This window comes from Protopterus annectens, chromosome 6.part0, assembly GCF_019279795.1.
Source record: "Protopterus annectens isolate FY-2018-M chromosome 6.part0, PAN1.0, whole genome shotgun sequence".
NCBI lineage: Eukaryota > Metazoa > Chordata > Ceratodontiformes > Protopteridae > Protopterus > Protopterus annectens.
Window position 1 is genome coordinate 1,991,058,668 of NC_056737.1, and position 26,956 is coordinate 1,991,085,623.

At 39.8% G+C, this 26,956-nt stretch overlaps 1 protein-coding gene across 4 annotated transcripts in view; it reads right to left on the reverse strand.

Annotated features, from left to right (window-relative positions):
- Positions 1-26,956, reverse strand: part of CCDC141 (coiled-coil domain containing 141) — a 2,268,332-nt gene that overhangs the window by 1,574,879 nt on the left and 666,497 nt on the right. The gene's annotated exons all lie outside the window — the stretch shown is intronic.

Genomic DNA, 26,956 nt, shown 5'->3' on the forward strand with positions numbered 1-26,956 from the left:
CTGCTCTGAGAATAGTGTTCCTATGTAATGTACCCACATTATGCTAGTAACGTTGCATGACTATGTAAAGTCACACATTATTAAGATCAGACTACATACATCTTTAAAATAAACAAAGCATCAATAAAGAATATTTTTGCAAAAGAAAAGTACAGTAACTTTGTCATGCACAGCTTGTATACTGCTATGCCATCTGTCTCTTTGTGTGTGCTCTTCCAAGGTGCATCCTGGTATGACTGAATGCACTTTTATTCACATATGATGCACAGTAATTCTATGATGTCATACTTCCCTGCAGCCAGAAATGAGTAGTACCAACTACTGCTGTAAAATGCAAAGAGTATTACAAGCACAACTGAACCATATTTTACATACATTATAAATAAAAATGATATTACATTTAAGGTATCTGCTTTGCCTCAGAAGATTAGGTGCATACCAAAATGCCTTGTGCTCTAGGGTACAGAAAATTATTGAAAAACCTAGCATATCAAAATTCCTCCTGCTCTAGGGTATAAGGAACTAAATGAAAAACCTAGCATACCAAAATGCCTGTTGTTCTAGAGATTAAGGAAATAACTGAAAAGCCTAAGTGTTGTGCAGCAAAACATAAAAACATTTTCTGATATCAAATTGTTTTTTCATCCACATTCTTGTAGCAGATCCAACAAATATATGAACACTGCTTTCAGCCATAAACTGGAATTCAAATATTCATGTTCACCAGGGATTTGCTTGTACAAAATGTCTGCCAAAAAAGAACTGACCACACTCTTCAACCATTCTTTTCAAAAATACATCAAGGACAGTTCATTTCATACTCAGTAAGAAGTTATGCAAGGGCTTTTGGGAAAAAAATCAGTATTTTTATTTAATTATGAAAGTCACATATCTCAAAAATAAAGCAGATGATAAATCTCTTGCTGAACAAGCTGACGTATTATTTATTTTGAAAATCCAAATGGAGAATTTGGAAATAAATTATTAAATACCTGAAGATTATATTCAAATCAAAAATGAACTGAAGGACAGTGAAAAAAAAACCAGAACAAAAAAAACATGAAAACAACATATCAGGATCAGAAACTCTAGGCATTCTGCAGTGTATTTCTACCCTTCTGTGTCAGACTATAAAACCAATGATGTAATAATAAATTGTCATGCTACTGATGGCTTTAGATCTCATTTCTGCAAATGCCTCCTCACCTACAACTTACTAAGTCTGTGATTTATCAACATATAGGCATTATTTAAACACATCATTAACTCATGGTTAAAAACTGCAATTGAATGTAACCAGGACTAATCTAGACAGGTATGCTGGAGCTTTCCTGTGTCCTGACAGAGTGCTCTTCAAACTTTCTGGAGATATACAGAGCTGAGTATATTTTTCTGGCAATTCACAGTTGTGCACTGGTAATTGTTGTTTGACTAATTTTATATCATTGTTGGCTGACTTCAGAGTTGTGCACTGTTATTTTTGCTTCACTGTATAGTTTTTCAGATCTCTGCTGAAGGTGTTTTTCACCCCTCCCCTTATTTCTCTGTGTCTTAAGTTGGTATAACTGGTTTTACATCCTGTGTGTTATCTATCTCAAGGATTACTTGCATAAAATTAGACCCTCTTAGTAAAAGTCTGCATATCATTGCTGGAGCCTTCCTGTGTCTTAACAGAGTGCTCTTCGAACTATCTGGAGACATACAGAGCTGAGTATATTTTTCTGGCACTTCAGAGTTGTGTACTGGTAATTGTTGTTTGACTAATTTTATATCATTGCTGGCTGACTTCAGAGTTGTGCACTGTTATTTTTGCTTCACTGTATAGTTTTTCGGATCTCTGCTGAAGGTGTTTCCCCCCTCCCCCTATTTCTCTGTGTCTTAAGTTAGTATAACTGGTTTTACATCCTGTGTGTTATCTGACTATCTCAAGGATTACTTGCATAAAATTAGACCCTCTTAGTAAAAGTCTGCATATCATTGCTGGAGCCTTCCTGTGTCCTGATAGAGTGCTCTTCAAACTATCTGGAGATATACAGAGCTGAGTATATTTTTCTGGCACTTCACAGTTGTGCACTGGTAATTGTTGTTTGAATAATTTTATATCATTGCTGGCTGACTTCAGAGTTGTGCACTGTTATTTTTGCTTCACTGTATAGTTTTTCAGATCTCTGCTGAAGGTGTTGGTTTTCTCATACCCACCCTCCCTATTCCTGTGTTGTTGTTTAAATTTGGAGGCTTTTGCAGTTGCCCGCCCCCATTGTAGATTTGATCTGGGACACTACCCCCAGTCCCATGTCTTTACCTCATTCTGCCTAATGGACTCCTTCTGCACTTGTTTTTAGTCATTTTTAATTTAATTGCATTTTTTAAACTGTTTGGTCTAACATTGCTACATACTCAAGTGTGCTAGCTTGCACTGCATTTGAATTATTTTTACTGCTGTTTAAGCTGCTTTTCTATATATATATATATATATATATATATATATATATATATATATATATATATATATATATATATATATATATATATATATATATATATATATATATATATATATATATATATATATATATATATATATACACCTTTCCTGTAACTAGTGTAGTCCAGATTCAAATTTGCTGTATCCAGGACTGTATGTAAGCTTCTGAGCCCCCTCCCCCCCAAGCTCTCTGTATTGGAGGGAAGCCTTCTAGCTTATCAGTGGGAGTTGTAAGCACTAGGTAACCTATTTACCACATAAGGAGTGGTTCTGGCCCAAAAATTGTACTTATTGGCCGTTTGGGCAATTTTTCCATTTCTCTCAACTTTCTGATTTAAAAGCCCACATTTGCACTTGTTTCCCCCCTTTCCTGTAACTAGTTTAGTCCAGATACAGATTCTTAGTTTTAGCACTTGAATTTGCTTATTTGTGATCAGCACTTGTTCAGAACTTGTAAGCACTAAATAACCTACTAATTACTACAGCACTCAACCTTCCTCATTACCTAGAGGAAAACAGTTTTGATACTTACTTTCCTCACTTGCTTAGAGAAAAACAGCTCTTGTACACACTTTCCTCACTTATCTAGAGGAAAATAGTTTTTTATTCAGGTATGTCCAAGGGTCAGTTCCCAGTGTTCTCTCCTGTCTATCTGATGAATCTGGGGATCTTGGGGCAATGTAGAAATTGCCTCATGTACACAGACAACCCTCTCCTCCTACCACCCAACACTACAACCTGTGAGAGATGCACTTATCTAGCCAAACTGGAGGTAAAGCTCTCTCCAATCAAGACTGAACTTGACAGTCAAGAGGAGAAGGTAAACACTTGCACCATGCCACACTCATCACATAGTCTCACTAAATCTACACCACCAAAATCCACACATAGAAACACAAAAATATTCGCAAAGGCTCTTAGTAATAATCTGCTCAAGCAACAGAGACCTCCAAAGCAGAAATGTAAGCAACCTCCACCCCCCCAGTACAACCCAAATGACACATAACCCGCAGACTCAGTGTGCCACTCAACCACAGCCAATAAGGCAAAACAACATACCCAACACACTAGTCACAGGTGACTCTATAGTCAGGCACACTGATGTCCCACTCACCAGGCTAAACAAGGAGAAGGTTACTGTCAGCTGCCTGTCGGGTGCCAGGATCCGCCACATAACCCACGCACTCAGGTCACTCCACAACAAGTACAAATATGACTCTGTCATTGTCCATGTTGGTGTGAATAACCTGAGACGTACCTCCCTGGACTACATGAAAAGAGACATGGAAGAGCTCTCTGATCTTGTCGCCCAGGCAGGTATGACCCTAGCCCTGAGTAGCATTCTGCCATCACCCAGAATGATGCCGCAGTACAAGGACAAAATAATTGACTTCAATAATTGGCTAAGCTTCTGGTGCCATTCTAAAGGGATCCAGTATCTGTCTGCCTGGGATGACATGGTCGACAGACCACGATGCTTTGCCAGAGATGGCCTGCACATGTCACCCCTGGGATTCTGGATACTGGCTAAGGGTCTTGCCACCCCTATAGTGCCTTTTTTAGGCAAGGTTCAAATAAAAATTCACCACCGTAACAGGAACAGGCAAGCAAAAACTGACGGTGATGCTACTCAATTCTAGAAGTCTAAATCTCATAATGCACTCACTCGAGGCACTCCTTAAAATGGAGAACATCAATAACTGTTCAGTGACTGAGACCTGGTTCAAGGCTCCAGAGAGCACCCCTGCACTACCAGGCTATAACTCATACCACAATTTCCGGCCATGTAACCTGGACCGGAACACCAAATGCCTAAGTGTGTCCATATTCATTAAGGATATCCACACCTCGAGGCTAGTTACTCAGCATAATGCAGCCAAGGTTATCCAAGTGCAACTAACTCTGGGCAAAACTGCAATCCAAATTGTAGCTTGCTACAGGTCACCCACCATGCCCCAGGATTCCCACTCCTCTTTTCCTGATGTACTGGAAAATATTACGGTTTAACCAAACACCCTAAGAATGGGCGATTTCAACTACCCCACCATTAACTGGGAAAACTACTCATGTACCCACGGCCGGCCTTAGGCATAGGCGAACTAGGCAACCGCCTAGGGCGCCATACAGGCCAGCCTAGTAAAGGGCGCAGTTTGTCTTCATTTATTTATTTTGCTTGTTTTTTGGTTTTTTTTACAAACTTTTTTTACTAATTCTCTTATTTTTTGTATGCTGGTTTTTCTGTATGTATTTTACTTCTGTGGAGCTTTTCTCCCCAGGCCGCTACTGAAAATGGAAATATCTCCAGCTAGACTAGCCCGGTTAACAAATGTAAAATAAAAAATAAAATAAAATAAAATTTATTTATTTTAATTAATTTACTTGTTTTATTACTGCGAACGCATAATAAGAAAAGTACATTAATTAAAATGAATAAATAAACCACAGAGCGCCGGAATCATAAGGCAAGCGGTGAGTGCCCTCCCACTTTTAAACCTGTAGTGTGGCCAATCAACAACTACTTTAAAAAAAATAAAAAAAGCTTCACTCCAACTTTCAGGAGAAATATATGCGCATCATACGCATGTACGCCAACACCACTGATGTAAAGACGTTCTGTGGTGGTGCGCGGAAATTAAACTAGCACTTCAAGATAGGGATTAATTCCGTGTGTATACATGTGGCCATTTCGTTTAAAAAGAAGGTAAGTAAGTGTATTTGTGTGTGTGTCTGTGTAGTTTAAACCGGGTTACTGTATGCGAGAGAAAGTATGTGTGTATGTATGTATGTATGTGTATAGAATTTAAATTAGTCGTTCTATTTGAATGAGAGATAAAGTGCATGTGTTACTGTGTAAGAGAGTAGATGTGTGTAGGAATGGAAGGTGTGTGTCTATGTGTTGTATGAGAGAGTACAAGTGTGTGGAATTTAAACCAGTTTAGTTTTTGTGTGAAAGAGAATGCATGTGTGTTGTTTCGTGAGACAGTAGGTGTGTTTGTGTGTGTGTGTTTATTGCTATGTGACAGAAAGCAGCTGCGTGTATGAAAGATACCTCTCAACTGTCCAGATAAAATTTGTAGTTCTGTGATTTGCCACTTAAGATAATTATAAATATATATAGTATATATAGTGAAGATAATTATAAATATATATATATATATATATATCTAGTGTTTATATTGTTTATATATATATATATATATATATATATATATATATATATATATATAGCTTAAATGAGCAGCGTGGTTGCATTTATTTTAAGTGTGTTTTTTATACAAGTTTACATTTTTCGAATACTGAAGTTTTAATGTAGGACTGATCTTAAGCAGTTTTATATTAGTGTTTTTGTAGATCAAAAAAGTCAACAAAAATGTGTTTTATTGATAACAGCAAGGCAGGTCACGATAACACTGTTTATGGTACAATGTAAAGTACAAAAGTTAATCTATGGTGTCTTTTTTAAGCACTGTTTCTGACTTCATGTGAGCACAAGCTTTGGATGTGGCAGTATATGAAAGGCATATGTGTACGGATATATTGAATAAAAATACCCTGATAACTGAATGTTATAGTTTTTTAACCTGCTTTATTGTAGGTTGAAAGTTTAAGTGAGTCTCCACCAAAAGCCCCTTATTTATTTTGTTTGTTATCAATGTGGTCTTTTTCAGCAAGTGGTAAGGTTAGTAAAATACAATGTTATAACCCTTAGTAAATTTAAAGAAAAAAATATATAATTTATTTACAGTCCACATTTTGGGTCAAGGGTGTGTTTCATTGAATGGAGAACTAGTCATGCAAGGGGCAGATTAATGTTAAGCTTATTCTCTTTCCATTTGTGGTGTCAGTCTAATATTTTGCAGGCTTGTAGGAATCTTTAGTTATTCAGCTTGTTGGTGATGATACAGTACATTCTAGACTGTTTTCCATAGGTGGAAGCTGAACTGCCACCATGCCTGTTCTCAGAAGTCTGGTTCTGTCAAAATGTGTCTAGTTCAATAGATTAAAAGCTAATGTTTGGTTTGGCACTAGGAAGTATGCAGCCAGCCCCTTAAACTTGTCAATTATGCGTTCCCAAAGTGGAGAGAGCATTTCTGATGTTGATGAGACGTATTGTTGGACAGAAGCAAGTGACCATGAACTTCTTAGTCATTTCCTATTGCAATATCACCAGCGTACCAATTTTTTAATGTAATATAGGCAATTAATTTTTCAAGGGTAGCAGGCACTGAATTTGTAGATAAAAACATTGATATGTAAAGTTGTTTGCCAGTAGCATCCTCTTCATTAGTTACATACTTCTTTAATGTGGAATTCAAATGACTTTACTTCTTCTTAAGGTAAGTCCATAGATGATAATGTATGTTAGAGTTAGTGTAGGGTTAGAAGTAGAGTTTTATTAAGTGTATGTTTGTGGATTTAGTTTGTTTTGGTATAGCTTTTTAAGGTAAGTGTGTGATAGTTGTGGACATTAATGTTAGGGTGCAGGTTAAGTGCATACATGGTGGTATATGCAAGATTTAGTGTAGGGGTAGAAGAAGGGTTTACTTTAGGGTTAGAAGTAGGGTTTCGGTTAGTGTATGTATGTGGTTTATTTAGTTTGTTTGTGTAGGTAGTATGTAGCGGGCGGTGGGATGGGACAAGTATGACATTTCGAGTTTTTGAATTTCACGGTTTAGGGCATTCTGTGTATTTACGGAAAACGTGTCAGCATTTAGGTGTTCGGGTAAGTAAACGTTCGTGTTTTTAATATAAACTCGATTGTAATGACAGAATGAGTGGCCTTTTTATTGTTGAAATTTTCTGAAATGGTAGTTACTGGTTCATACATTTTGTTTCATTGCTTATTAAAAGAATGTTTAAAACTAGAAATTTAAAACATATTCTAACAAGTGGTGCTGTATTATATAAGGAATATAATTAGGAAAGTGAATCAAAGAATAAATACATGTATGCATGGTCCTAATAAATGTGTGCAAGGAGTCTCTTTTGAAAACTGCCCAAAGGTAAACTTAATTCTCCACCAACCAGATCCATTTCTATGAATGTGGGTTTTCATGCTGTTTCACTGAATGTGGGTTTTCATGCCGTTTCAATGAATGTGGGTTTTCATGCCATTTCAATGAATGTGGGTTTTCATGCCGTTTCAATGAATGTGGGTTTCAAGGGCAGAGAAGTTTATTGCTCATGTTAAGTCTGTTTTCATTGTGAGACTTTGTTTAGCAAATGGCTATCTGTGTTTGTGCTATTTTATTTCAATATCTGTAATCATTGTAGAAGCAAATAATAGAACAGTATGCATGGTAACTGGTGAGGTAACCAAATAATGGAACATTGGAATGGCTGAGGAGGGGGCTGCTGCTGGGGATTGCTGCAGGAGGGGCTGCTCTGGGGTGGCGGTCTATTACCCTTCCTAGGACCCTATTTGACCATGATCTGGCTCTGGTATTTCACGTAGAAAATACATATGCAAAGGAAGCTGCAGTTTAACTACATTACAAGGTATCTTTCTTCTGATGTATTTAAATAATTTTAAGGAAATGACTGGAATGGCTTTCTTGGGGAATGACCCAGTCAGTGGGTGTGGCTCAAATAGGGGTATTTCATGAATGTGGTGTGGGTGCAGCTTAAGGGGCACCACAGCACTACTTCGCCTAGGGTGCCATTTCAGCTATGGCTGGCCCTGCATGTACCATCTCCTTCGCTCAACTCTTTCTGGAAATCATAAACTCCAATGCCCTGGATCAACTTATCCACACCGCCACCAGGGGCAACAATATCCTAGATCTAGTCATTACCAACATGAGTGACTGATGTTCCACACCTGAAGACAACGCCTCATTGGTTCGATCCAACCATAAGCTAATTACCCTAGATATCCACATCCTGCCCCCTGCCCCCCCATTAAGGAAACCATGGTAAAAAATTTCTCCAAAGCCAACTTCATGCTTCTTAAGACAGAAGTGGTGAACTTCATGACACACATGCAGATGGACAATACAGTTATGACTACTGAATCCTACACAATTGCACTTTATAAGCACTTACACGAGTGCATGGATCGTGCTATCCCAAACAGAACCAAGACACTATCCTCCAAAAAAAGGAAGTCAATCTGGTGGTCCCCTGCCATAAACAAACTGTACAACAGAAGGAAGAAACTGTTGCAAAAGAGAGTAAAATCCCATCAGGGGAGGATCTCCCTGGTCAGCCTCAGTAAGAAGCTGTGATCCCTGATAAAATCCTCCAAAGCTAGTTATGAAAACAAAATCGCCCCTGATTCTAAAGACAGCCACAAAGCATTCTATAGCTATGTCAAGAATCTCAATGGCAATACTCAGATCTGCTCTGAGTTACAGCACAATGGCACTAAATATACAGACCCAACTGATATTGTCAACATCCTGGCAGATAGGTTCAGTGCTAACTTTTCCCCCCTCTCACCCCCCAAAGAGCCCATCTCTATACCGGAAGAATGCAAAGTTCCTGTAATTACAGGTTCACAGGTAAAAACCACACTCTCCAAAGCCAAGAACACAGCATCCATGGGACCAGACAACATCCCAGGCTGTGTTCTACATGAACTACAGAATGAACTGGCACCCCACCTAAGTACCATGTTCAATCATAGCCTCACCTCAGGCTTTGTGCCTGCTGAATGGCACACAGTGATGGTTATCCCACTCCACAGGGGGAAGCCACCACAGACCCCGGGAACTACCGCCCCATTAGCCTGATGAGCCTGGTCTGCAAGGCCATGGAATGTATCATCATGGAACTTATAAACAAAGACATTGGTAATCTCCAAACTCTGGACCCCACCCAGTTCGGGTTTGTAAAAGGCAGATCATGTCTCCTAAACCTGATAGACTTCTTTGAAGCAGTCACCAAAGCCATAGACAAGGTTAAGGTGGTTCACACAGCCTATCTAGATCTTGCCAAGGCTTTCGACACCATCCCCCACTCTGGAATTATAGATAAACTCACTAAACTAGGTATAAATCCCTATGTCACAAGATGGGTTGCCAACTGGCTCACTGACAGAACTCACACTGTGAAAGTAGAAGACTTCAAATCCGACTTCAGACCAGTGACAAGTGGAGTACCACAGGGTTCAGCCCTGGGTCCTCTCCTGTTTGGTATCTACTTCTCTGAAGTACAGGCTAACACAGAAGGTCTTTGGCTAACGAAGTTTGCAGATGACTGCAAACTAGGAGCCATAATCGAAACTCCTAACGATGTGGACATCCTACAATAGGGCCTCACTGAGACAGATGCCTGGTGTCAAAGCCATGGTCTCAAGCTCAATGCCAAAATGTGCATTGTTATCCCCTTTGGTAAAAATTGTGTACCCATGAACTACAACATAGGCGGTAGTATACTTAACACCGAAAGTGTGATAAGAGACCTTGGGACACAGGTGGACAGTAATCTCTCCTTTGATAATCACATCACCACAGTAGTCAGGAAATCCTTCTATGTGGCACACCTCATCACAAAAGGTTTTTCATCCAGAAAAAAAGAGGTCATTTTTCCCCTCTACTCATCACTCATTAGACCCATTATAGAGTACAAAGCCCCTTTTGGTATGTACCTCACAAGACATCTACAACAACTGGAAATGCTGCAGAAATACCTCACAAAGAGGATTACCAGCCTCAAACAAATGCCCTACGTAGACCGTCTCAAAAAACTCCAGCTTTACTCCATCGCATATCGCCTACTCAGAGGTGATCTCTGCCTAACATACAAAGCTATGTCATACCCAGAGCTGTTGGACATGCTCCACTTAAAGAAATCCCAATCCCTCTGAGCTACACGCTCTAGGGACCTAAACCTTGTCACCACAATAAACAGAACATGCCGGAGGGATAGATTCCTGTCCCAGAGACTTCCCATACCCTGGAATAAACTACCTATCTATAGCAAACAAAGCTCCTCATTAGCACTCTTCAAGAAAAATCTTGATGATTGGATGGGAAATAGGAAATTCACCCCGGTGATCACCTCTGTAGCTCTGCTCGACAGTGGCACAAGAAAATAATTTTCTTGGGTGGCAAAATCCAGGGTACCTTTATGGCTGGACTTGTATAGGCCCCAGGGCCGATAGCCTAGTACCTACCTATGAACCTATGAACCTATTACATATTCTCATCTACAAACAAAAAATGAAGTTTTTGCATACTACTGTTCAAAATACATAGGTAAAATTATCCAACACTTTTATCATTCTGTGCTATAGTGAGGACTGCTTTTTTTTCTCTAGATATGAAACCATGACCCACAAATGGCCTTTAAGAAGTTGCAGCAAAAGGAAAACAGTGAAATTCATAGTTATGGTCATCAATTTGTAGGGCCAGTACACAATGAAATGTAGAGCAAAGGCCAACTCTGCAGAAAAATATCAAAGATGTAACAGCTGATGCATTAAACAAATGGCAGGCATTTCTTAGCAAGGCTGATTCTGGGATTAGTGCTAGCTACAGAACTGGTATATTACTGTGCACCAACTGGGTAGCTGATGCACAAACCATATGCAAATGAATTACACAGCAGGAATACGGGGAAATATAAATGAGGGACAGTTATATTACATTCCATGGCTTTCTGCATAAACATACAGATACATTTATCAGTAAATGCTTTTCCATCTTGCCTCTCATATAAATTGCTACTGCTATTGTAGCAGAGCAACACCATTACAGTGGGTAATGGTGGGCTTTAATAAGAAAAGTGCAAGCTTATACTTCCCCATAACATGGCATAATACTTCTATAGAACAATTAGAAGTTATGAACCCATAGAAAATGCAAGCGACCATTTGTTGTGCATGCTTCATTAAATTAATGCCTCTGTCTCTGTACATCTTCAAAACAGTGGGCAGTATTTTACTTGTGACCTATGTATATTACCTTAAAAAATTGTCTTCTTAACTCTAGACTGAGTTTCCTTTAAGATACAACCCATAACTTTTAAATATTTCCTGCTGAATTTTAACAATATTTCTGGTAAGCCATCGTTGTAGAAACAATTTTTTCTTGCAAATTCATTATTTGATTTGTTGCTTGTAAATCAATGCCTGTCACCAAATATACAATAAATGAATTATTGTTCTCTGTATGAAGTGCTTTACATTTTTAAATTTAAGGACAATGCCCGTCCACCTGCTGATGACAGCAACATTTCATTCTCTGCTTAATCCATCATGTTCATGTATGAGTGGATCTGAAAAGTTTGTTTAATCAGGAAATAGATTTACCAAGTTCTCCTTCTCAAATATTATGATGTAAATATTGAGAAGCACAGATCTAGGCTAGATCCTTGTAGCACAAGACTAATCACAATACTTTTTCTAGACAACTCTATACTAGCCATCCCACTCTGTATCCTTTCCACATTTTTTTACCTATTTAACTATCTCTGTACCTCACTTTTCACAAATCATCTATTGTTTTTTTTTTTTTACAAAAGTCAAAGTAGAAGGAAGCCCAGTGTTTTTCTTCCATCTAACATTTTGTTAACTACTTTCATATATGTATTAAGTTAGTATAAAAATATTTATCTGCTATGAACCCATGTTGCTTACTATTCTCTGGGTTATTACTTTCATAAATGTAGTTGGTACTTTTCCTCAAAATTGTTTCCTTGACCTTGTCTTCTACAGATGTAAGGCTAACTTGCCAATAAAACCCTGTGCTGGTTGAAATCCCTCCTTCTACCAGTGCTACCACTACAGGTGATCTTTGGGCTCTACAAACCAAAGTTCCTTCCAGTGATTTATTGATCCATAATCACCCCCAAATAAGTTCTCTAAAACCTTAATCGGTAATTCATAAACGTCTTGTGCTTTCCCCTGCTACAGTGTAGCAAGCAGGTCTTTCTAAATACATTGTCTACCTATAATGCAGTCAGTGTATAATTACTGAGTCTTCTCTATCCAGAGCTATCATTTTGTGCTCAAACCATACCCCTGTTCCTTTTGTAGAAACATGTAAAAAATAATTTAGAATGTCTGCTTGTTCTTCCTCCTTGTAAAAATTTTCACCATTCCTCAATTCAGTAAGTACAACGCAAATAGTTCACTTTTCCTTATATATCTACAAACATTTCTTGGCAAAACTCATTCCACCAGCTATATCTATTTTTAAGTCATAATTTCCAGTCTTAACTTCCCTTGTTGTTTTCATTCTAGTCAAATTATTTTGCTTTCCACTTGTTTTATGTTTTTAACTGCCTTTTTTTCTTTAACTGCTGATTTAACACTTTTTTCAGACTACTTTATTATTTTTCTTCTTTCCATCTTTAATCTTATACCACATTTCATACCCTCTGATTACATTTTTTCTTTATTTTATTCCATAAATAATTTAACATTATAATATTCCACTTCTCATTTAGTTCAACATGCATAGATTTTGTTACAGAATGTATTGACTCTGTTTTGCATTGAACCATGCTATTGCACAGTTATTGTTTCTTTTATGAGTATGAGTACATCTTGAACCATAACTGTTCTACGTAATACACAAAGCCCAAAATTTCCTCTCCTAGATCGCTCATCAATATATTGTTTAAAAATACCTTGATCAGTTGCCTCAATTTATTTTATTTACTAATCATAGAAGCTGGAAAACTATTGAGTGTATCTCACAAATAAAAAATTGCCCATAATTCAATTTCTTTTTACCCTGTTTTTATTGTTTCATTGATAGTCTCATTTTTCCACATCCCTGCTATTACTTTTATTTATTTAGTTAGTTATTCAGTAAATTTGGTAGTCTGTTGATAGAGCCGAACCCTAGAAATCTCCACTTTAATTGTCTGATTAACAACATTAATTTGTCTCATAACTTTAACAATACAGACCAGACACATAAACCTACATATGATATATGATGCAGCTCTTAAATTCAATCTACCTAAACATCTAAGACATCCCAGAAGCAAATATAGCAAGAAGACCCCAGCAACCTCAAAAACCCTCAACTCAAGCAGCACCCATCACAAATCATGCACCTATAACTCGAGTATCTCATCTCTTGAGTCCATAAAGCAAATGTTCACACAACCAAACATTCTAGTTTTAGGAAACTCCATTGTGAGACACACTGACACACCACTCACCACCACGCTGAGCAAAGAAGTGGTCACAGTCAGCTGCCTATTGGGAGCCAGGATTCATCACATAATGCATGCACTGAAGTCCTTACACCAAAAGTACACATATGACTCAGTCATAGTATGCCTCGGAATAAACAACCTAAGGTGTACCTCCCTAGATTGTATGAAGAGAGACATGATAAAGATCTCAGAATATGAGTCTGAGTCATATATGAACTTAGCCCTTAGCAAATGACTTAGCTCCTGGTATCATTTGAAGGGGGGTATATTATATATCTGCCTGAGAGGACACTGATGGTAGTCCTAACTGCTTTGCCAGGGATGGCCTGCACCTGTTTCCTTCAAGTATTTCAAATATTGCTAAATACCTTATCCACTCCCATAATTATTTTTTCATGTGAATTCAGTCTTCAAAAGCTTCCAACATGGCAAAACAAAATCCAGAAAAAATGAAGATATTACTATTCAATGCTAGGAGCCTAAACAGAAAACTACACTCCCTACAGATACTACATAATCTAGAATGCATTGATATATGCATCAACGCAGAGACCTGGTTCAAGAATATTGAGAGCACACCATCAGTGCACGGTCTGAATGCCTACCATGCATTCAGACCCATCACAAAAGCACTAAAGGTGATGGTGTCTCTATATTCATAAAACAGAATTACACCTCCAGACTTGTTAAGCAGGATAATGACCTAGAAATCCTCCATGTTCAACTTACCATTAACAAAACCCCATATCACATTGTAGCCCAGCTATAGGACACCCGCTCTGATCCCCTTTACCCTTGACTCCTAGCTATCTAATATGGAAGTCCTACTCATTCAACCAAACACCATTCTCTTAGGGAATTTCAATTGCCTCTGCATTAACTGGGAAATGTATACATTCTCAAATATGCATGCCCAGATGTTTCTAGACTTCCTAAACACAAACTCACTGGACCAGCTAGTCTGCACCCCTATGAGGGAATAACAAAAACTTGGACTTATGGAACAGTTCTTATGGTACAGCTCTATTCCCCTCCAGCTGTAACACCATCCCTAGTCAAATCAGTCATAATCACCATATGACTGAAGCTGGAAGCATCTTCCAATAAGTTATTATGCAGAGACTATGTCAAAGTAAATCTATTAAAGCTGATTGAGGACCTAGTATAATTCAACTTTCCATTCCATCCTGAGGACCCCACTTCAAATGAGTAATCCTTCACTGCCAATTTGCCAGAGGGATTAGAGGGCTGGAATAATGGTTTAAGTGTTTACCTCACAGACACAAGGTACAGAGTTTGATTCTCACATTTGAAGGGAAATTGGCTAGGCTTAAGATGGCCTACAAGGGCAGCTAGCCTAGCACTTGTCTATAATTCTATAAACCCATAGTTTAGTCTATGAGCATGTAAATAACTGCATAGAAGCAACTGTCCCCTTCTGAAATAAATACAACACCTTGTTTAAAAATAAACATTTATGGTGCACCCCTAATACTAAAAGGCTCTGTAATAAAAGGAAAAAGCTCATTACACATAAATCAAAGCTAACTCTGCAAATTACAAAAACACTATTGCTAAGGCTAACAAAGAACTTCATACCCCGAATACAAAGACAGATCCATCCATCCATTATCAGCCCCTTTTTCCCATTTTGCACAATCATCTTGAGCCAAGTTTTACACTGCCAGGTGGCTAGGCTTGCCGTTTTAGTTCATTCGTACCAATCACTCACGCACACACTCACACCTACGGCCATTTTATAGTGTCCAATCCAGCTACGGAATGTCTTTGAAATGTGGTAGGAAACCCACATGATTGCAGGGAGGACATGCAGACTCCACACAGATGGCACCTCAGCTGAGAATCAAACCGGAGAACCGTTTTCTGCACTAACAGCTGCACCATCGCAGCCACCCCCTGAATACAAAGACAAATATTAGGTTAAAATAGCCACACCGGCAAAAAGGCAATCACAAAGCCTTTTTAACTATGTCAGAAACCTTTAAAATAATGTTCCAAATTGCACTGAGCTAATAGGTTCATAGGTTCATAGATTGTTACTAGGCAATGGCCCTAGAGCCCTTACAAGCCTACCCATATTTATCCTGATTTGCCCCAATTGTCAGAGGTTAGGTGAGTGAAGTTCGCAGAGGTAATGGCCTATAGTAGTTAATACTTCCTCTTTCCAGGAGAGACATGGACACCACCTAAAAAGTGAATTTGCTGTCATATGAAGAGTGTCATTGAAGTGGGGTGCTGTCTATAGTGTAATAAGCAAGGATGTCAGCTTCCCAATTTGCAATTGTCAGTGAACTTGTCAGCCACAGGTCATCAAATTTTGCCAGGACTTCTAAGAAATAAATTCAGAATAATAAGGGGGTCCAACAAAGAACTCTGTGGTACACCACTGGTGACTCGTCATTTGTTAGAGGTGAAGTCACCCACTTTGACAGTGTGTCCAGTCAGTGAGCCAGTTGGCTACCCATCTGGTAATGTACGGGTTAATTCCCAATCGGGAGAGTTTCTCTATAATACCTGAGTGGGGGATTGTGTCAAATGCCTTGGCTAGGTCATGATAAGCAATATGCACTGTCTTTCTCTCATCCAAGGCATTGGTGACTTTCTCACAAAGTCAGCCTTGTTTAACAGGCATGATCTACCTTTAATGAATCCAAACTGGGTTGGGTCCAGAGTTTGGATATTACCTATGTCCTTGTTTATCAAGTCCATGATGATTCTTTCCATGGCCTTGCAGATGAGGCTAGTCAAACTTATTGACCTATAATTCCTGGGGTCGGTTGATGGTCCCCCTTTGTGCAGAGGGATTATTGTTGCTGTCATCCATTCTGCCAGAACACAGCCAGTTGTCAGGCTGCAGTTAAACAGGGATCTAAGCAGGTCTGCTAGGTCATGTTTCAAGTTGTTTAAAAGGCAACATAGCATGTTGTCTAGTCCCACTGATGCCTTGTTTATGGCCTTACAGACCATCCAGATGACCTGCTCTCTTGAGATAAGCTGAGGAATAGTGGCAGGTATACTTTGGAGAATGACTGGAGGGAATGGGGGGAGTGAAGTTTTCTCCAAATCTGTCAGCTAGCAGGTTGGCTATTACCTCCAGATGAGTATGGGTGATGCCATCCACAACCAGTTAAGTGCATAGCAAGCTATTCCCTTTAGACTTCAGACAAAGTTAAAGAATGCCTTGTAATTATCCATAGCTAGGAGGCTATTTTTGCTTTGTAATTAGCTTTGGAGAACTTGACAAGATCTCTAATTTAATCACAAAAGGCTGGTAGTAGCTCTCCAAACAACTAATAATCCAACAGTTAGAAGCCACAAAAGTCGCGAATAACTTGTTTGAAATAAAAATTCAGTTTATTACGATCCATTAGATCTCTAATTTGTTTGTTTCAGCTAGAGAGGATTTTTTCCTCTGATGAGCCAGTTCCCTCTTGTTCTTATAGGTTCATAGGTTCAAAGGTTGGTACTAGACTATCAGCTGTAGGGCCTATACAAGCCTAGCCATAACAATTTCCTGGATATTTCTTCCCACAATATTTACTTCTCTGGACCCCTATATAGCAGGGTGACTGACATGATCCCCGGGGTGAATTTCCTATCTCCCATCCAGTCATCAAGGTTCCTTTTGAAGAGGGCCAATGAGGCACTCTGCTTGACATGTATGGGCAGTCTATTCCAGTGTATGGGGAATCTCTGGGTCAGGAACCTATCCCTCCAGCTTTTTTTGTTCATTGTGATGACAATATTTAGATCCCTGGAGCATGTGGCTCTGTGGGACTGGGATTTCTTTAAGTGGAACATGTCCAACAGCTCAGGGTTTGACATGGCCTTGTATGTTAAGCAGAGATCACCTCTGAGTAGACAATATGCCACAGAGTATAGCTGGAGTTTTTTTAGACGGTCAGCATATGGCATCTGCTTTAGGCCTGTGATTCTTTTAGTGAGGTATTTCTGTGGCCTTTCCAGCTGTTGCAGATGTCTTGTAAGGTACATACCAAACGGGGCATTACACTCTATAATAGGTCTAATGAGGGATGAGTACAGTGGGACAATGACCTCCTTTTTTCTGGATGAAAAGTACTTAGTGATGAGGTGTGCCACATAGACGGATTTCCTGACTGTTGTGGTGATATGGTTATCAAAAGTGAGACCACTGTCCACCTGTGTCCCTAAGTCTCTCATCACACTTTTGATGTTTAGTGTAGAGCCACTTATGTGGTAATTCATGGGTACATGTTTTTTTCCATAGGGGATAACTATACATTTCTTGGCATTAAGCTTGAGCCCATGGCTCTGACACCAGGCATCTGTTTCTGTAAGGCCCTTTTATAGAATATCCACATCATTTGGGGATTCAATAATGGCTCCCAGTCTGCAGTCATCTGTGAACTTTGTTAGCGAGAGTCCCTTAGTGTTGGCCTGTACTTCAGAGAAGTAGATGCCAAACAAGAGTGGTCCCAGGACTGAACCTTGAGGTACTCCATTTGTCACTTGTCTAGAGCTGCATTTGGAGTCGGCTACTTTTACAGTCTGGGTTCTGACAGTAAGCCAGTTGGCAACCCATTGAGTGACGTAGGGATTTATGCCCAGCTTAGTAAGTTTATCTATGACTCCAGAGTGGGGGATGGTGTCAAAGGCCTTGGCGAGGTCCGGATATGCTGTGTGGACCACCTTACCCTCATCCACAACTCTGGAGACTGATTCAAAGAAGTCAATCAGATTCAGGAGACAAGATTGGCCCTTCACAAACCCAAACTGGGTGGGGTCCAGTGTTGGACGGTTGCCAATGTCTTTGTTTATAAGTTCCATGATAATGCGTTCCATGCCCTTGCAGATCAGGCTTGTCAGACTGATGGGACGGTAGTTCCCGGGATCCAAGGCGGATCCCCCCTTGTGGAGTGGGATAAATGTAGCTGTGTGCCACTCTGTGGGCACGAAGCCTGAGGTGAGGCTATGATTAAACATGACACTTAGGTGAGGTGCCAGTTCATTTTGTAGTTCATGTAGTACACAGCCTGGGATGTCATCTGGTCCCATGGATGCTGTATTCTTAGCTTTGGAGAGTGCGGTTTCTACCTGTGTGGCCATAATTACTGGAATTTGGCAACATTTTGGTATTGAGATGGGCCCTTTAGGGGATGGGGGGGTGAAGTTGGCACTAAATCGATCTGCCTGGATACTGGCAATATCCTTGGGATCAGTATATTTAATGCCATTCTGTTGTAGCTCAGAGCAGATCTGAGCATTGCCATTTAGATTCTTGACATAACTATAGAATGCCTTGTGGTTGTCTTTGGAATCTTTGGCAATTTTATTTTCATAACTAGCCTTTTAGGATTTTATGAGGGATCTCAGCTTCTTACTGAGGCCGGTGAGGGAGTTTTTTGCATCCTGGGATTTTCCTCTTTTCGGCAACAGTTTCTTTCTTCTGTTGTATAGTTTGTTTATAGCAGGGGACCATCATATTGGCTTTGATATTTTGGAGAAGAACATCTTGGTTCCATTTGGGATGCACGATTCATGCACGAGTGGATGTGCTCATACAGTGCCTTAGTGTAGGATTCTGCAGTTGAACTTTCAGATCCCGTCTGCATGGGTGTCATGAAGTATGTCACTTCTGACTTCAGTAGCATGAAGTTGGCTTTGGAGAAGTTTTTTAAGGAGGTTTCCTTACTGGGGGGTGGGATGTGGATGTCAAGGGTGATTTGCTTATGGTCAGACCTGACCAATGAGGGGGTGACCACTGGTGTGGAGCATCTGTCTCCCATGCTGGTAGTGACCAGGTCTAAGATATTGGAGCCCCTGGTGGGACAATGGATTAGTTGATCCAAGGCATTGGAATTTATGAATTCCAAGAACCATTGGGAAAAGGGGTTGGTACTCAAGTAGTTTTCCCAGTTAATGGCAGGGTAGTTGAAATCACCCAGTATTAGGGTGTTTGGTTGTATCTTAATATTTTCCAGTACATTTAGAAAGGTGTAGTGAGAATCTTGGGGCATGGTGGGGGATTTATAGCAAGCTACAATTTAGATTGCAGTTTTACCTAGTGTTAGTTGCACCTGGAGCATTTCAGATGCATTGTGTTGGGCAACTAGCCTGGAGGTGTGAATATCCTTGGTGAATATGAACACTCCACCTTTAGTGTTTTGATCTTAGTTTTGTGGCCGAAAAGTGTGGTAAGAGTTGTAGCCTGGTATTGCAGGGGTGCTCTCTGGAGCCTTGAACCAGGTCTCAGCTACTGCACAGATATCAATGTTCTCCATTTTTAGGAGTGCCTTGAGAGAGTACATTTTGATGTTTAGACTTCTAGCATTGAGTAGCATTATCTTCAGATTTTGCATGCTTGTATCTGTTACGGTGATGGTTTTATCCTTTGAACCTTGCCTAAAAAAAGCACTGTAGGGGTGGCAAGAGCTTTAGCCAGTAACCTGAATCCCGGGGGTGACAGGTGCAGACCATCTCTGGCAAAGCATTGTGGTTTGTCAATCATGTCTTCCCAGGCAGACAGATACTGGATCCCCTTTGAATGACACCAGAAGCTTAGCCAATTGTTGAAGTCAATCATTTTGTCCTTATACTGTGGTATCATTCCGGGTGAAGGCAGGATGCTACTCAGAGCTAGGGTCATACCTGCCTGAGCCACATCATCCAAGAGCACTTCCATGTCTCTTTTCATGTAGTCCAGGGAGGTACATCTCAAATCATTCACTCCAGCATGGACAATGACAGAGTCGTATTTGTACTTGTTGTGGAGTGACTTGAGTGCATGCGTTATGTGGCGGATCCTGGCACCCGACAGGCAGCTAAATGTATTTTTCTCCTTGTTCAACCTGGTGAGTGGGACATCAGTGACTATAGAGTCACCTATGACAAAAGTGTTGGGTACATTGTCTTGCCTTAGGGGCTGTTGTTGGGTGGCACACTGGTGTTGTGAGCTATGTGTCACTTTGGTTGTGACTGGTGTTTGTTTGTGTTTCAGCTTCGGAGGTCCTTGTTGCTTGGGCAGGTTAATGTTAAGGGCCTCCACATATGTGTGTTTAGTGTTGCTATGTGTGGGCGTTGATGGTGTAGATTTTGAAGGGCTATGAGTTGCTTGAGGTGTAGTGCAGGTGTTACCCTTCTCCTCTTGACTGTCTAGCACAATCTTGGCCGGAGAGATCTTTGCTTCCAGTTTGGCTATGTGAGTGCATCTCTCACAGGTTGTAGTGTTGGGTGGTAGGAGGAGAGGATTGCCTGTGTACACGAGGCAGTTGCTGCATTGTCCCAGTATGCCCAAATTCACCAGGTGGACAGGAGAAATCACCGGAAGCTGACCCCTGGACATGCCTGTTTAGGTGCTTTTTTTGTAAAGTTTAAGAGCTGTTTTCCCTTACCTTTGCAAGGTACTTTGCAATTATAGGCTATTTAGTGCCTATGATTAATTTCTCCTTATTGACAAGGAGAGTTGAGTGCTTATATCAGTTTCAGGCTTCCTAGCGCTTTCCAGCAGGTTCTAGAGAAAGTGCTAGTCACAGGGGTTCAGATTTTAGTGCTACTACTGAGAAACCAGCTAGTTCTAAGGGAAAATTTGAAGAGCAGACTTTCTGACACCTGGAATAGTTTAACTGTAGCCTCACAGTGCTGCACGATGCGAAAAATGTGCAAACACACGCGTTTTTAAGCCAGAAAGCTGAAAGGGATAGAAATCAGCCCAAAAAGGCTAATAAAATGAAAATTTCAGAGCTGGAAACCACTCCTCTAGCATTAGATAGGCAGTACAATGTTCACCACTCCCACTGGTAAGCAGTAGGACTTCCCTCTACCACAGCAAGATCTGGATAGCTCTGAACACAGAAAATAAAGTCCTGAGACAAGCAAAGCCTGGGATATGGACTGGCTAGGAAAGGTGGGAAATGAGCAAACAAGACAGTATTTTTTTTGTTGAAACAGGCTAAACAATGCAATAATACAGTAAATAAACACAGAAAAGGCTAACACACGAGTATGTAGTCCTAAACAGTAAATGCGATTAAAACTCTACAAAATTAGCAATTTAAAACTTTTTAAATGAAGCAAGACAAGTGCACAACTGAAAAATGATTTAAAAGGCAGTAATACAGCAGAATAAGTAGCTAGTCTACATATACAGAGAAGTCTATATATACAGAAAAGCAGCTAAACACACAAACAATTCAGATGCAGTGCAACCTAGAGCACTTGAGTTGTAGCAATATTAAGGCAATTACAGTTATAATAAATGCTCTAACATATACTTTATTTCCAAAATGTTTGAGAAGCATAGTCAGAACACAAGGAGATTCAAGCAATTTTTTTTGAAAGGGAAAAAGAGAAACAGAAGGCCTTCTCAGATGTTCTCTCTGTATTAGGTAGAATGAGCTAATGAGACTAGACTGGGACGAGTGTCCCAGATCAGATTTACAGTAGGGGCAGGCAACTGCAAAGCCACCAAGTATAACAAGATAAGAACAGGGAGGGAGGGTGAGGACCAATACTAAAGCTATTTGCCTACAGACAGTAAGCACTACAGAAAGCCACAAAATGAAAGTTTTTAAACAGATAAAGGAGCAAAGAGACTCTACAGAATGCTTTCAACTGCAAACAAATCAGTTACCCATAAAGATTAGTTAATAGCAATAAAATACACAAAAAACTATGCAGCAGGCAATAAAAAGTGCTACATATAAATTGCTAGAAACAATAATCAGTATAAATAATCCAAAAAAAGGATACTTATATATCTCAGGTCAGAGTTGTAGTCAATGCCCCTCCTCACTCTGCTCAGTGTGTATAGACAGAAATAATCTCAAAGTTAGGGCTTAAATACCAGAAGATACAACCTTAGACAACTTTTTTTTTAAAAAAAAAAGCACAAAAGAACCAGCCCCCACTAGCCAGCAGCCAGTTCACACAATCTAGCCAAGATAAAGAAAGGCTTCTGCTAATTCGAGATGGCTTGTTCATGTGCTTTGAACAATCACTGTAGAAACAAACAGGCCAGAGCCAGCAAATCTGAACTAGGACAATACTAAAGCTATTAGCCTACAGACAGTAAACACTACAGAAAGCCACAAAATGAAAGTTTTTAAACAGATAAAGGAGCAAAGAGACTCTACAAAATGCTTTTAACTGCAAACAAATCAGTTACCTGTGACGATTAGTTAATAGCAATAAAATACACTAAAAACTATGCAGCAGGCAATAAAAAGTGCTATATATAAATTGCTAGAAACAGTAATCAGTATAAATAATCCAAAAAAACAGGATACTTATATATCTCAGGTCAGAGTTGTAGACAGAGTTGAACATTAGTTTCGTGCTAATGTAGTATAGCCTGTTTATACTAGAGGTTCACCAAGGGGGCTTGTTTTTTCGGCAAGACCTGGTTTTAATCCAGTTAGGTACAGCTGGTTCTATACAATTGCTTAAGTGATTATACAGGGCATTGGTATACACCTCTGCATAGGAGTCTGTGATATCTGCGTTTGAGGGAGCTTTGAAACTTCTTATACCTTCCCTTAGTAGGAGGTAATTTGGCTTTGAAAAATTCTTAAGCATTTTTGAGCTTGATGGGGTATCTGGTCTTATAATTACATTGAACAAGACTAATTTATTGTCTGATCTTGCCGTGGTGGACATCACACAGGGGGGTACAATGCTCTCCCATGTTAGTGATTACTATGTCCAGAACATTTGAGCCTCTTGTAGGTGTGCTGACTAGCTGTTCCAGAGTATTTTCTGTGACAAACTCCAAGATCCTCTGAGCCAGCATGTTTGTGGTCATGTATGTTTTCCCAGTCAATGGTAGGATAATTAATCACCCATGAGTAAGGTGGTGGGCTATATGGCAAGTGACAACATTAAGTCCAAGTATGCAGTGTGCTGTTCCTGTTTCATGATGGGGGACCTATATCTGGCTATGATGTGGTAGGGGCTTTGCCTGTAATTAATTGGACATGGAGTAGCTCAAGAGAGTCATACTGTTTGAACAGTCTTGAAGTATACTTATCCTTAATGAAGATAGATACACTTCCTTATTTGGTTCTTTCATGCTCATTTTGTGGTCTGAATGTATGGAAGGCATTGTAGCCCTGCATAGCTGGGGAGTTTTCAGCAGCTTTGAACCATGTCTCAGTGACTGCACAGACATCAGCATCTTCCAAAGTGAGGAGTGTTTCCAGGGAGTGCAGTTTCTTGTTTAGAGTCCTGGCATTAAACATAGTTAATGAAAGCAATAGTTAATCGTATCTTCTATGCTGTCCCTGAAGATAAAGCCAATCTAATAGTGCATATATTTAGCTCTAACTTCACCCCTCTCCCTCCCTCTTGCCCAGACCTGTTATCAGTGCCCATAACTTTCCTTCAGGGAACCATCCACTCCTAATAACTATCGTACTGACAACACACCCCAAAGAGATGACCCAATAGTCAGGAACTTGGGGACAGACATTAACAGTAACCTAGCCTTTGACCATCACGTATCTACAGTAGTAAGGAAATCTTTCTATGTTGTACAACTTGTAAACAAATGTATGACATCTAGGTCCAAACAGGTCATTGTTCCACTGTATTTGGCATTCATCAGACCTGTCATTGAGTACAAGGCTCCCTTTGGTATGTACCTTACCAGGCACCTCCAAGAACTGGAACGTCCACAAAGGTTCTTCACTAAAAGAATACAAGGTGTTAGTAACATGTCCTATGCAGACTGCCTCATGGCCCTATCCCTGTATCCTGTCTCCTATAGGCTGTTGAGGGGATATCCATGTCTGGCATACAAGACATTCTCAGACCCCACCCTGATGGACCTAATGCATATCTGCAAAACAAACAGCATCAGAATTATCCATTCTAAACACTTAAACTTTGCCTGTGATATAAACAGGACTTGATGGAGAGACAGGCATTTTTCCAAGAGACTATTCTTTCCCTGAAACAGGACCCCATCCATGTGAAGCAGAGTACCCCCCTAACCTAATTCAAGTGTAAGTTGGACAATTGAATGGAGAACAGGAAATTCATCTAATTGCTGGACACAGGCAGCCTGTAGATGGTTCATCTCCCAGGCCCCTGGTTGTAAATGTTTCATCGCCTGAGACCCTGCTTACACTTATCAAGGGTATCAGAATTTGTAAGAGATTCAGGATGCATGGCTAGGCTTAAAAAGGCCCTTGTGGTCGCTAGCCTAGTACACACCTATGAACATATGACTGGCTCACAAAAAGAACACAAGAAATTAGGGCGGGTGAATATAACTCCATCAAGAGACCTGTTACTAGCAGAGTACCCCAAGACTTTGTACTTGGTCAATACTTTTTTGGCATTTACTTCTCGGTGGTCAAGGCACATGTTAAGAGCTAACGGTGAGACTGTAAACTTGGTACCATCATAAACTCTCTTGAAGACACTGAGATCTTTCAAGAAATCCAGTCACAAGCAAACAGCTGGTGTCAAAACAATGCCCTAAAGCTAAATGCCAAAAAGTATATAATTGTATCCTTCAGCAAGCAAGATCTCCCCAGCAATTATCACATTGATAAACTCCCCTATATGTAGACCCAGTAATGAGGGACCTTGAAACATATGTAGTCACTGAGCTGTCATTTAACCACCATGTGTTAATTGTTTTAATGAATACCTTCTTTTTAGCACAATTTATTGGCAAGGCCATGATATCCAGAGCTAGAGAATGACCTTTTATTTGTACACTACTTATTAGGTCAATCATTGAATATAATACCCCATTGGGTATGTACATGTCCAAGCACCTGACTCACCTGGAGTGACTACAGTGTTTTCTCATCAAGAAAATCAAGGGACTAAATTACAAAAACTACTCTGACTGCCTCAAACTCCTATCCCTCTTTTCAGTACGTACAGGTTACTAAGGTAGGATCACTACCTGACATAACCAAGCCTTTGCCAACACCATCCCTTCAGGCCTTATGCACATCCACATATCCAGTAGTAATAGAAGCATCCAACCTCAGTGTCTACTGCTATGTAAACAGAACATGCTGTAGGGATATATATGTCTCACAGAGAACACAGCTTCCCTAAAACTGCTTTCCTTTCTATGGGAGGTTAAGTATGTCTCTTACTTTATTCAAGTGCAACTTTGATGCATGGATGAGAAGCTGTAGGTTCACCCCTAGTTTGGCAGCCTTGTCGTTTATGGTTATGAAGGACATGTAAATACCTGCTCCAGGGTTATTGTTATTCATATGTACTAATAAAGGGTTCTCAAACAACCCTAAATGCTTATCACACCCAGGATTATACAAGACTTTGGGAAAACACAGGAGCCTTAATACTAAAGTATTGGGTTTAAAGCCCCAGTGGGATTGCATTGGTAGGCTGCTAAAGATCCTCACAGATCAATTACCTATTAAGTACATATGAACCTACACTAAGCAGCTTTTATACTGTGTTTATCATTTACATGCTTGCATTCTGTGTCTGTCCGATCCCCCACTAACACATTAAGCTAAAGATTCTGAAAGAGCTCTGATATTGCCTTTATTTGATTGCTAGCCCATGTCTCTGCCCTCCACCCCTTATGATTATCTGATTTGCTTAGCCCCTCCCACCCCTCTTTCATTGCTGTTGACAGTTATATAAGCTAAATATGTACCCCTGCCACCCATTGTTTTCCATTGACTCATGATACTGAGTGCCCACCCAGCAAACTAGTATTATTCTTGAGTAAACCTCCTTTACTACATACTTGCTCATTTTCCTGGAGCTCAGCAAATCTTGTAGTCCTAGCCTGCATTCCAGAAGTGTTTTATTGTATCCATTGCCAACCAAGGAAAGTTAAGAACTTTGATTGATAAATTGCAGTTGTTTTCAGTGATCCCTTTTGTTTTCTGCTTTTATGTGTGCATTTCACTGAATTTGTTGTAAAAAATTGCTTTTCCTCCTACTGTTACTGTCCTGAAATTACCTTCAGTAAAGGATTTCCAGCTAGATGTGTAAGTGGCTTGTGTTAGCATTGCACTTGCTTTCTCTTCTACTGTTTTTACATCAGAAGGACTGGGTTTATTCTTGTGGCAGGAGGTGTTTGCCTGGTCTATCTGAGTTGAGAAATACACAAAAGGACTCATAGTGTAGTAATTTTATTAGTCAGAAGGCTTATTATTTAGTCTTCTGTTTTTCTGTGCTACTATAAATTGTGCATGTTTACGTGGTTAAGCAGCAATATAGAGCAAACACCTTGTGCATCAACAAGCTTAGAGAAGCTAGTTGGCCTCAAATGGCAATACCTACAGATTTATTAGAATTCAATATTGTGTTAACATTAATGTTAGTAGACTTTGGTACTGTTTAATTTGC